The sequence below is a fragment of the Sitophilus oryzae genome, unplaced genomic scaffold, assembly GCF_002938485.1.
Source record: "Sitophilus oryzae breed Bouriz unplaced genomic scaffold, Soryzae_2.0 scaffold_1865_pilon_pilon, whole genome shotgun sequence".
Lineage (NCBI taxonomy): Eukaryota > Metazoa > Arthropoda > Insecta > Coleoptera > Curculionidae > Sitophilus > Sitophilus oryzae.
The window spans coordinates 12283-23941 of record NW_022146574.1 but is presented as its reverse complement, the minus strand read 5'-3'; the positions used below and the strand labels follow the sequence as shown (position 1 = coordinate 23941).

The following is an 11659-nucleotide window of genomic DNA, read 5'->3' as shown; positions in this document are numbered from 1 at the left end:
GTGGGGTATCGCTATCTTGGGATTAGAAGTGAGGGCGTGCCACCTAGGGGTGGGATGGGGTGGTTTGAAAAATACTTTGTTTGCGTCATTTAGCTGGGTCCCAATTTGTAACTTATACTGAAATTTTTTTTCATTAATGTCCACCTAACGGTTCGTGTGGGTAGTTTTTCACTACCCAAAAAACTTTACGATCATCATTTAGCATTTTTCATGAGCTTTCCAAAAAGACGCCACAAGTGGGGTGTTTCTATTTAAGATTTTCAAGTGAGTAGAGGTGCCTCCTAAGGGTAGGTCGGGGTGGTTCAAAAATACGTCATATGTCCCCTCGATATTATAGAACGGTATTTTTTATTTTGATATCTTTTGGTTTAAAAAATTATAGCCATTGTAAGTTAGTGGACCCTGTATATAGATATTTAAAGGTAATACCTTGTAAATAATTACAGGGTGGCGCACTTCATTCGCCTCGGTCGACTCGGTCGATTATACGAGAACCGGAAAGATGTAGAAACAAAATTTTTATGAGTATATGTAGAGAGGCAATATGCATAATTTAAAATTATTTTCAAATGTACAGGGTATGTCAGAACTAGATCCATACCAAGGTTATATTTTTCTTATGGAAGGAACGCGAAGTATTTTATTGTTTTTGGATTCTTGTACACAAAATAAGGCATTTATTATAAGGGTTTAATATGTTTAAAAGCTTTGGTTTTGGGATATTTAAAGATACTTAAATATGCATGTTATAATAAAAAAGTTTATCAACACCTTGTACATTACTTTTCAGAATTAATTCTGTGCTGACCTTCACGGCGAAATAAACTTTACTAAAAAATTTGATTTTTTTTATATTAAATAAATATGAATGAACTAAAAGATCAAAATTAAGCGGGTCTATTTTAAATATTTATTTTACATAAAATCTCTGTTATTTCAAATTCTTTTGAAAAACGAATATATTTTAATTCATGCTTCGGCAGGCGTTTACCTAATATCTTGACGCCGTTTTTTTTTCGATTATTTGTATTTACCACTACCATTATTTGTTCAAGTAATAACAACTAATAAAAAATTAAAATTCTTGGTCCACATTTCAGACAGAAGATCATAAGGAACCAGAGCGACATATTTTCTTTACAAGACGCCCCCACCACTTTACAAACATCAATATTTTCCGTCAACGGTTCACCGTCGAGAAGAGTTTTCAGAAAGCAGGAACCTGCAGGGCACGTATTCCAAAGGTAAGCAGAAGAATAAGATAAAAAATAAGTAAAAAATCGTATAAATGTACCTATGTCCTAAAACGCTTAATTTCGGCGATAGAGGGTGTGGAAGTTTCATTTTTATTTCGAATTTTCCAAATAACTTCTAAAGTAACGACAAAATTTGGAGGAAAAATTGGTGTCTGGGAGATTTTTGACATGAGAAATTTTATTTTGATGTCAATATGATTTCTATTTGTAGGGGGCGCTACATGTGTTTTAACGATAGACTTAAAATAAAATATAGACTACACTATTTACATCTCAACGCGGTCAAACAAGCTTTTTTGTACACATGTTTACTTCTGGGTACAGTCGACCGACCTTTCTTCATCCAGCCTATGTTGTCACGTCTTTAATATTATCAATATTTTTTTCTTGTTATACACATATATTGAGATATTAATACTACAGTTTAATAAAGTAGTTTTAATATTCCATAGATGTATTAAATCGTCCTTCTACTACTAAATTATAAGTCGGATACTGCTTAAAAAGGATAAGTTCTTTACAATATGACAACACCTAGAGGCGAGGGAGCCTATTCATTCATTTATTACCTTACAGTACGTGTCGCACGTGTGCAGTAAAGCTTTGTTGCCGCTATGTCCCCGGCTGTATTAACGCATTTTCTTAGCTTGTAGTCCTTAAGTATTATTTTATTGACTTTTTTCTGTTCAAGAACTACTAAAATATGGTTCGCCAGAGCCAAATTTTTGTAAAGAAAATTTGACTTAAATAATCCATTTAAGTCTTGAAACGACTTTTGACCGGTAGGCAACTCTCAACTTACCCATTGGGAGTCAGTGGTGTTGTAGGCGGCGCTTATTTAGATAATATTTTAGTAAAAATGTAAAATCTTTTCTACATTATTTACTTACTTACATTGTGTAACAAAATCATAATTATAACCCTGTTAATAATTAATATTTTTATTAAAAATATATCCCGGTTTATTCTAAAATTATCTTCAGAATTTAAAATAACGTACAAGAATTTTAAAATATTACATTACGAAACAACAGTTTTTTAATATATTTAAAAAAAAATTCAAAAGTGGCTCACCCTATAATGTTTTTATTTTTTCAGATAAAAACAGTTAGTAGGTATGACATAAATTAGAACAGATTAACATATTCAATTGATTTCAATCACTTCCTGTTACACCACAAATCACTACAACTTTTGATTTTTAAAGGCACTGCCTTTGACAAAATGATTATTTGAAGAATGACATATCATATGTCTGAACTTTAAATTTCAATCCAGGGTACCATGGTGTTGTTAAAAACACTAAGTTTTAATCAAGGAGTCTTGGAAAAATAATTTTGACTTCAATGGGCTTCGTGTCTTGTCTAGGCCGGTAAAAAGATGTACAACCGTATTTTTCATCATACAATATGTCAATTTTTTCAAATGGAACAAGGGTGACCCATTAGCATATTTGGAAAAACTTGGTATTTCGAGTCAAATTGTCGTTATGAACCGCATGTTACAATTTTTTATTTTTCAATTAAACCATATGCAAAATGTCAAAAAGTTGACATGATATGTCATTCTATTCAGAGTGTCATTTCTTATCGAATAAGTAGAAATATACGAGGGTGCCGTTTAAAAATTAAAAGTTATAGTCATTTCCGGTGCAACAGCAAGTGACCAAAACAATTGAATGCGTCAATCAACTTAATATATGTCATATACTAACATATTCAAATCTTAGCTTATTTGAAAATATAAAAATTATGGGGATGAGCCCTTTTGGGACGCACCCGGCATAATAAAGACAGTACCGAGTTAAATAAATGTAGTTTTCATTTTATCCACTTCTTATCGCCTTCCTTGCTTTAATGGAATAGATTTATGTTATCTCTAATTTACATAATAAAAAAAAAAAAAAAAAAAAAAAAATACAACAATCATATTTTTTTTCTGCTGTCGTCGATTCTATTATATCTGTGAATAGATCCTGTTTTGATTAATATTAGGGGTTATAAATGACTAAAATTAATAATTTATTATTACTTTAAAAATCTAAAAAAAAAAAAAAAAATTATAAAATTTCTTCTATAACGTGTATTTTATTATTTTTATCCTTTTGGACTCTAAGACGTTTTTTTCTAAACTTTTATTTAAAAACCTGTCCTAAATCTTAATAAAATATAAAAAGTTTAAATATGATATATTTTTAATTTAATTATAGCTTCATTAAAAATAAAAAAAAATTACCTGGCTATGATACGGAGAGTTCTGGTGTACTTGAGAAACGAAAGACAGTGTTGTGTTTCGCGTCAGAGTCGTCAGGGAACGACCGTTACGACAGAGACAACCTATCTATCGCTCGTGTCGCACTCGTTATAACTTTAAACAACACAACAATAATAATGATATTGTCTGACCGCATGTTCCAGCTATTTATGAATGAGATGCTCAGTCTATATTTTATTTTAAGTCTATGGTTTTAACTCTTTTGAAGAGTAATAACTTTTCGTCCGTACCCGTATAAAACTACTGAGTAAAAAATATATATTTCCGTGATTTTTTACGTAAAAAATGTTACTTGGTAAAAATCGCTACGAGCAACCGTTCTCAAGATATTTAGAATGGAAACAGTCAATACATGTCATTATTGACAAAAAATAAACATGTTGAGTAGATACTTATTTGACTGAAATGATAAATTTGGGAACTTTTTAGACATACAAATATTAACTATAATCAATACTCTTTTGTTGATTTATAATTTTTTTTTCGATCATTGAACTGACAAAAACAATAATTCAGTCAGTCGTAAAAACAAACATTATATCTTACTGTCAATGTTTTATAGTAATATAATTATTAACGTAGGTTTCGTAGCGTACAAAATTACACTTTTGGTGTCATATGCCATAACTGCGAAAAATTAAAACCGCAGAATGTGAAACAGCCCACTCATTTTTTTGCAGTTTAAATACTTCCCGTATTTTAGAAAGTAAAAGATGCCCACCTTGGTTCAAAAATAGAAATGCACAATATAAACATAACGTGTTTATAATTTTAGTAGAAGTTATTTTGGAAAATGATATGGTGTAATTTAAATTACCAGCTTTATTGGGTTTTCTTATTACCGATTCTGAACCGTCCTAGAACTATCATACGCATGCGCAGGAGGAAATAAGAGGCAACATTTTATCTGCGCGTGCGCTGTAGAGCTCCAGGACGGTTCGGAATCGGTAATAAGAAGAATCGGTAAGCTATTAAAACTTTTATTATTGCATTTCGATTAGGTGATAATTACCTCGTTTCGAAAAGCGTCTGAAGGTAGGCGGCCACTGCGAGCGTAACTAAACTAAGTTAAGAATATAAAAACAAACGGTAACTAAACGAAAACAAGTTTCATCGGCCACTGGTAACGATTTTCGCTCAGTAGTCAGCTAAGTTAGCTGCGTTTTCGTATTGTATCTGTGCTGTCATAGCCAGTTTGGGTATAGTCTGTGAAACGAATAACTTTGAATTTGACAGTTTCCACGGGCTTTTCTAGTGTTAATTTTATTAGGTTAGCAACTTGTTAGCAGCTGGCGGCCATGCAGGGCCATGCTGACGCAATGCCGTCTCTAATAGAACAACCTCGGAGGGAGATTTATGACGTCACGCTAACATAATTATTCCTTATATTTGACTATGGCTGAAATCGTACTCCATAGTCAATGTAGATAGTTTTAGTGTTAATAATAATAATTTTAAAAAATATGTGGTCAACTTTTGACAAGTTTATATTAGTTTATTAATTGTTTGTAAACATTATTGTGGTGTGAATATTTTATATGCAATTTTTTGGATTATATTCGACACTATTTTTTTTATATGACACAACACTAATGAAGGCTATAATGTTAGCCGAAACGTTTTTTTTAAACCAAAAAAAAATAATGAAAACTTAATCAGCGTTGTTCCCGAACCTAAATCCCAAGAAAATCAAGAATTTTAGAATAATTTTACATTATAAAATGACAGCGAGGCTGTTCTATTAGAGACGGCATTGGTCTGATATTGAGAAATGTCAAAAGCTGATGACATTTTACTTTTGACAATTATGCCATTTCGTGTTGATTTTTGCAAGAAGAGGGAAGAACTGTCACTTGTTTTATTATTTTCCTTTTCTATTTCACGAAAGTAAAAAGAGTTACCTATCTGATTCGTTCAGGCACTCAATTTAAAGAATACTTAAAGAATATCAGTAACTTTTTTGACAAAGGGGTTTTATATTTGCCATGTTGGTAAAAAATAACGGTCAAAATTCAAAGTTATTCATTTTATAGACCATAGTAAAATTAATACAAACTGTTTTAGAAGTGAAGATAGCGATGTAAAATCGGCATTAAAGAGCAGAATAACCAGGGAAAATTACAACGATGAAAAAAGACCCTCAAGCTCTTACAGAAACCCATTAACTGGTACCGGACTGTCTTCCAACGACGAATACAAGAGTAAGGGACTCAAACGAAAAGGTAAGTATACATGGATACCAAAATCATTCATTTATTTTTATTGTTGATTACAACAACTCCAAACTATTTTTGTAATTTTCATTGAAAAGTTGTATATACTGATCCCAAAATCATATAGAAGCTATACCAATTAAGCTTTTAGTTACGTAATCGAGGGCGCGATTTTTAAATTCATTGTTGCCAACGGTGGACATATTCGACGTCAGGCTGACTAACTGGAATTTAAATGTCCCGCTGGGATTCAGGCTGTAGCTCTGTTGTAAAAAATGTCAAGTTGCCACATTTATTGATTTATTTCCTGACATTGTCATTCGTTTTGACACTTTAGTCTTGAATTACGAGTTTTTGGTTTAAATTAATTTTGTTTTAATACCTTTAAGCTTAAATTTTTTTACTAGCAGACCTTGCAGTCGAACATTGTTCTTTTTAGAACCTCTTTTAGTGCGAAGTGTACAAGATAGCTTAATAGCTGTAAAAAGGTCATCGCAACTTTATTAAAATATTTTGAACGGGGAAAGCGGTAGTAATTTTTGTCCCTTTATTGGTTGTAATTTTTGCCCCTTATATTTTTGTCCCTTAAGTGCTGTTGTGAAAGTTTTGTTGATGTAAATAATAATAACAGTTTATATATTTATCATTAACTTATTTTTGTTTCCTAAAATATTTTGATTAAAAGAAAATAGGTAAAAGTGGGCAACGCTGTGCCGGTCAAGCTTAATCACGTGACTAAAAGTTTATTTGGTATGTTCTATATTAGGGTTATTTATTAACGCATTAAAATAAACGGTGTTATATTTTTTCTAGATGGAAATCCTCTGTTAGGTCTCGGATATGACGCCGAACTGCCAACGATCAACTCGCAGCACAGAATACCACCTGGTGGACACTCACAAATTATGGTTGAAACCGATCAAAACGATAGTCAAATCATAATTCTACAAAATTATATGTGCATAAATATTGTAATACAAAAATATATAGCCGAACAAAATATTTTACTTATTATAAATACACTTCTAACAAGCAGAAAGTCTGACCAAGGTCCAAGAAAGTATGTTTAGCTGGTCCGCCTATGCCGAAAACATTGCGAACTGTAACGCCTATTGTGTATATCCTCTTAACAGAAACAGTTAGACAGACTACACAAGTTGTGACACAAGATTGTAAATTTTATCATCATCTACTATAACATCTCATGGGCACCTTAAAATTTTCATGTATTTTAAAATTTTATATATTGTGTTCTAGTGCGCCGATTTTTATGATTTTTTAAGCATTTTGTACCTAAATTATTTGACTTTTTAGTATCTCTTTCTAAATTAAAAATGAAAGCTGTGATCTGTCAGTTATACGAGGGAAATCAAAATGTTGATATTTTGGTGAAAGTTTGAAACACACTTTCGAGTACGTTAACAATGCAAGGAATTTAGAAATCATTTTATCATCTAGGTAGATATATTTTTTCTCGATAGTTTGTTTTTTATTCATCTCAATAGCTTTATTTTTTGGATATTCGCTTTTGAAGAAGACACTAAAAATGTTTTCTTTTTTTTTATATTAAATAACGCCTTTGCCTTTGGTCCTAGTCAACAGACCTATAAAATAGTGTTAATGATCATGATTATAATTATTTATTATGTAACATTTCAGACATAATAAAAGACTAAAGATTGAAAATATACCATTTTGATGAGGATAATTACTCAAGGGGAACACTGTATTTTTATATATTGTTTTTATTTAAAATATTTAGGGAAATTCAACTATAATAGTAGACATTTTTAAACCTACTTGTTAAGTAACGAGCAATATCTTTTTATTTATGCCTAAACGATACTAATTTTCCAGCTCGTCAACTATGGCGATGGCTTACAAAACTAATTGCTTAATAATCTTTTAGCGACTTAGAAATTTGCGCCTCGTTTCGTAGCTTTAACGTTTTGCACCATTTAAATCAAATCGAAGGTCGTGTAAATGTTACACCGCAATTAAATAAGTTCAGACAAATTAAATAACAATTTTTAAAGTTGTCTGCCTATAATAAGTAGCTAATTTTTATCGAGCGTTGCACAGAACGGTTTCATAATAAACGCATGTCGTCATATATGTTAGAATGCTAATTATTTTTTAGCACTTTCTTCTTTGATAATTCCCGCATTTTTCGATGGATACACCGCAATGTATTTATCTATTTGAAATATATGAAACCACCATTACATTTAGTCTGACTCTCGGTACATACTAGCTCTGGTAACTTTATCTTCGTGGTCTGTATTTTAATGCATACGACAGAGATAAATATATACGACCAGTTAACAGACAGAGAGACAAAATAAAAACGCGGCATACACTGTTGCCGGTTCGTACGAGAAATAAAATAATAAACCAAGATAATATATCTCAATAATGCTCATTTCTGGACATTTTATCAAGAATATATTACCAGCTGTAGTAAAATGAGCAACTAATTGTGAAAAATAAAGTTCCAACCCTAGATGCAACATTTTTCGTAAACACATACTTGTGCGGTTTGAAATTTTGATGCAAAATCCGGCAATACCGCATAGAAGAAATTTATCAACCTAACTTTTATCTCTTTTTAATACATTTGATTTTTCATTTAAGCTGTCTACATCACTGTCTTACACGTTAAAATCCAGACCACGCCGCTTCGATGACCAGATCGGTATACCATATTATCTTTATACATCTTTATTATTTTTTATTAGTTCCCTTTGTATAGTTTTTACAGGTAGCCACAGCACAATTTGACATTTTCTATTAATACGAGAGTAGTATACCCCGCTGGCAAACGAACCTTTAGGTCGGCGTTTACATGTATAGGAGTGAGTTGTTATGGCAGTCTAGTAAGTCGGAGTAAGCAAAAATACGAAGTATTTATTACATAACTACTTAATCTGACGATAGATTCCATGCGCTTGGGAAAATACTCGCCTTCTGTATATATTCAGGACATCTGATTTTACTCAGCGTGTTGGCCGTACTCTTCATACACATGAAAACTGACACCCAAGACCAGAAATGCCGACCCTTAGTATATGTTTATTGACGTTTACTCAAGTAGAGATGGTTTTAAGTTCTGAAGTATTGGCTATTGCTTCTATCGGCTTTTGCGATTGATCATGGTAGAGATGATCAACTTTTGGACATAAAATCATATCTGCTAGAGTAACTGCCCAACAGACAATAATAATGTGATTTTTTCTAAGACAGTGACATTTACATGTTGACATTAATTAATGTTTATTATGTTTATAATTATTTTTCTTGTATCTTATTGAAATTAGTTATTGAAGTGAAACTTCTTTACGCGCGCTGGTAGTAAAAATTCAAGGCCGTGACACAACACGCGACACAACAGGAGAGAGGAAAAGTGATAAGATGTCGATAGATTGAACCAGGACACGTGTCACTGTAACAGTTTCGACGTAAGAAACGTCAAAAGTTGATGTCCGATCGCGACCAAATTCAGAAGGTATGTGAGCGACAGTGCACACGGCCCCACCCTGCAAAGTTAGATACGACGTTTCATTTACATCTTCATCAGGGTGGGACTAAGGATTTGATATTGAAGAAAAATGTGGGTCGATTTAGGCATAATTCTGGACAGGCTACAGGATGACGCCCTCAAAGTTTCGAACCTATACCTCTAAATGGACGAAATCATCAGGATGTTTCTTAATTATGGGTCGATTGCAACCAAACTCGACACCTGGATAGAGGTACCCGAATGGACTCCTCAGACGGACAGACGGTAATTTTAATACAATTTTGTAAAAGTGAATTAAATTATTTATTAATTTTTAATTTATTACTTTTTCAAACTACACTTTTTCAAACATGTCCTTCAAATCTGTCAATTTAATAGGTGTTAGTAAGAAGTTTCTGTTCAAATATACCCACATAGTGCACAAACAATTTTTTTTTGGTATTAGTTATTATTTTATTTTTTAATTTAAACTTCATTATTAACGTACTTGGGAGAATGCAGTCATTTTCTAATTACACATTGTATTTTACCATATGTGAGGAATAAAAACTATAAATAAAATGAAAAAAAAAACTTTAAATGCTTTTCAATTCAACATTTCATATTTTCAATCAGGGCCGGCGGAAGGAAAATATTGAGACCGGGCGAGTACCCTATATGGCGCCCCCCTCCCCCTCCTTAACAGTTATTATAACTCCTTATTTTTCCTTCAGTCCTATACTTTAACTACAAACTAAGCATATTTACGCTACTTTAACAAAAAATTTTCACTTAAAGATACTTCAAAATTCTTCTCTTCGTTCAATCTTAGTCTACGATTGTTGTTTTTTCTACACCGGTCTTGAAAGTGACTCACTCCTATAATTTATTTTATTTTTTTAGATAAAAAAAACGAGTTTTGGTATGCTGGTATATGACATATATTAGGTTTGATTGACGTATTCAATGGTTTTTAATCACTTCCTGTTTGACCGGAAATGACTAAAACTTTTGATTTTTAAATGCACCCTCGGTATATTTCTACTTTATTCCAAAAGAAAATGATATTCTGAGTACAATGGCATATCATATGTCAACTTTTGACATTTTTTTTTTTTTTTTTAATTTATAAATTTTAATCTATAGTGCCAGGGCTGTGTTTAAAATAAAACAAATAAAGGGAGAGAAACTTCCTGAGACGATGCGGCACCCGGTATAATTAGAGCATAAGAATATATTCCAACTTTCGCAGTCTCGTTCTGGTATAATAATATTTGAAAACATTTTTTTTTTTTGTTTTATTTTCAAGCAGTTGCATTATATTTATTATAGTTTTATTATTAAGCAATTTAAAGAAAAATGTTTTTTTATTTTTTTTTCACAAACAATTACATATTTAGTGCAGAATCAGTATTTATGATCAGACAGTTTTGTCGACTTTCAAAATGAGGATCAGCCAATGTTTAAGATGCATTTCTTTGTGTGATTCCTCAGATGAGAAAATTTCCTACATTTTGGCGGTATCATTTTCAGTGTATTACTAACATATATTCAATTCGGAACAATCAAAAACCACCAAATTATTGATAATCTTTTCCCACCTACCTATCTAATAATTAATTTAATTAATGAGGCAAACTTATAAGTTTTTTTTTTTTGAATTAATAAGAAAAGTCGGGATCCTCTTCAGCTTATTGCAAATGAATATTTGCCTCATATAACTTTAGGGCATGTCAGCCATTAATAACAAAAAGGGTGTTGGATAGTGAAGAAAAGTGAGCGGAATTTTTGAGCAGTCATAGTCTAATACTGTCAGTTTTGCTGGCTCTTGACCCCAAACAGTTTGTTTAGAAATTTATAAAAACGGGAATTATAGAATGAAGGATTATAAACAAGTTGTTAGGCTTTTGAGATTATAAGAAAATGCCAACGAACAAATCCAATTTATTATTGTTTATTTAATGTTTGGTTTAATATTGATTTTGACCACGAAAATGAATTTGCAAATCCCAGTTTCGAATAGAGCACCGATAAAACATATAGAATAGAAGAAATCAAAACTATTCCAAAGCTTTCGTGCTAAGGATTTTTTTGAGCATAATTTCAGTAATATAACTGTAATTTAGATACATCTAGGAATATAGTGTTAAGGTGGTTTTATCAATGTTTAGTCAGTATTCTTCTCTAATGTGGTGTGGTAATAAGCTAATCGTGTTATGTGGGAAATTGGCAAGTACCAATTAATTATTGAACTGAAAATATTAGTTACTATTTGTTATGATTAGCGCGAGCCCCGGGCGGGCCGACCCGGGTCGCCCGCGGCCCTTCCGCGGCCCTGTTTCAATCGATTTTATGCACAACAAGCAGCTCGAAAACAAGATCTTAAAAGACTTCTCAAGAACATTAAAGTTTTTGGA

The 11659-nt window shown here is 31.9% G+C and overlaps 1 long non-coding RNA gene across 1 annotated transcript; it reads left to right on the top strand.

Annotated features, from left to right (window-relative positions):
• The first annotated feature begins 1104 nt into the window (after positions 1-1104).
• On the top strand, positions 1105-6644 carry LOC115883273. The gene is made up of 3 exons (XR_004050361.1): positions 1105-1244; positions 5595-5752; positions 6557-6644. It is a non-coding gene; the product is annotated as an uncharacterized LOC115883273 (long non-coding RNA).
• The last annotated feature ends 5015 nt before the right edge of the window (positions 6645-11659 follow it).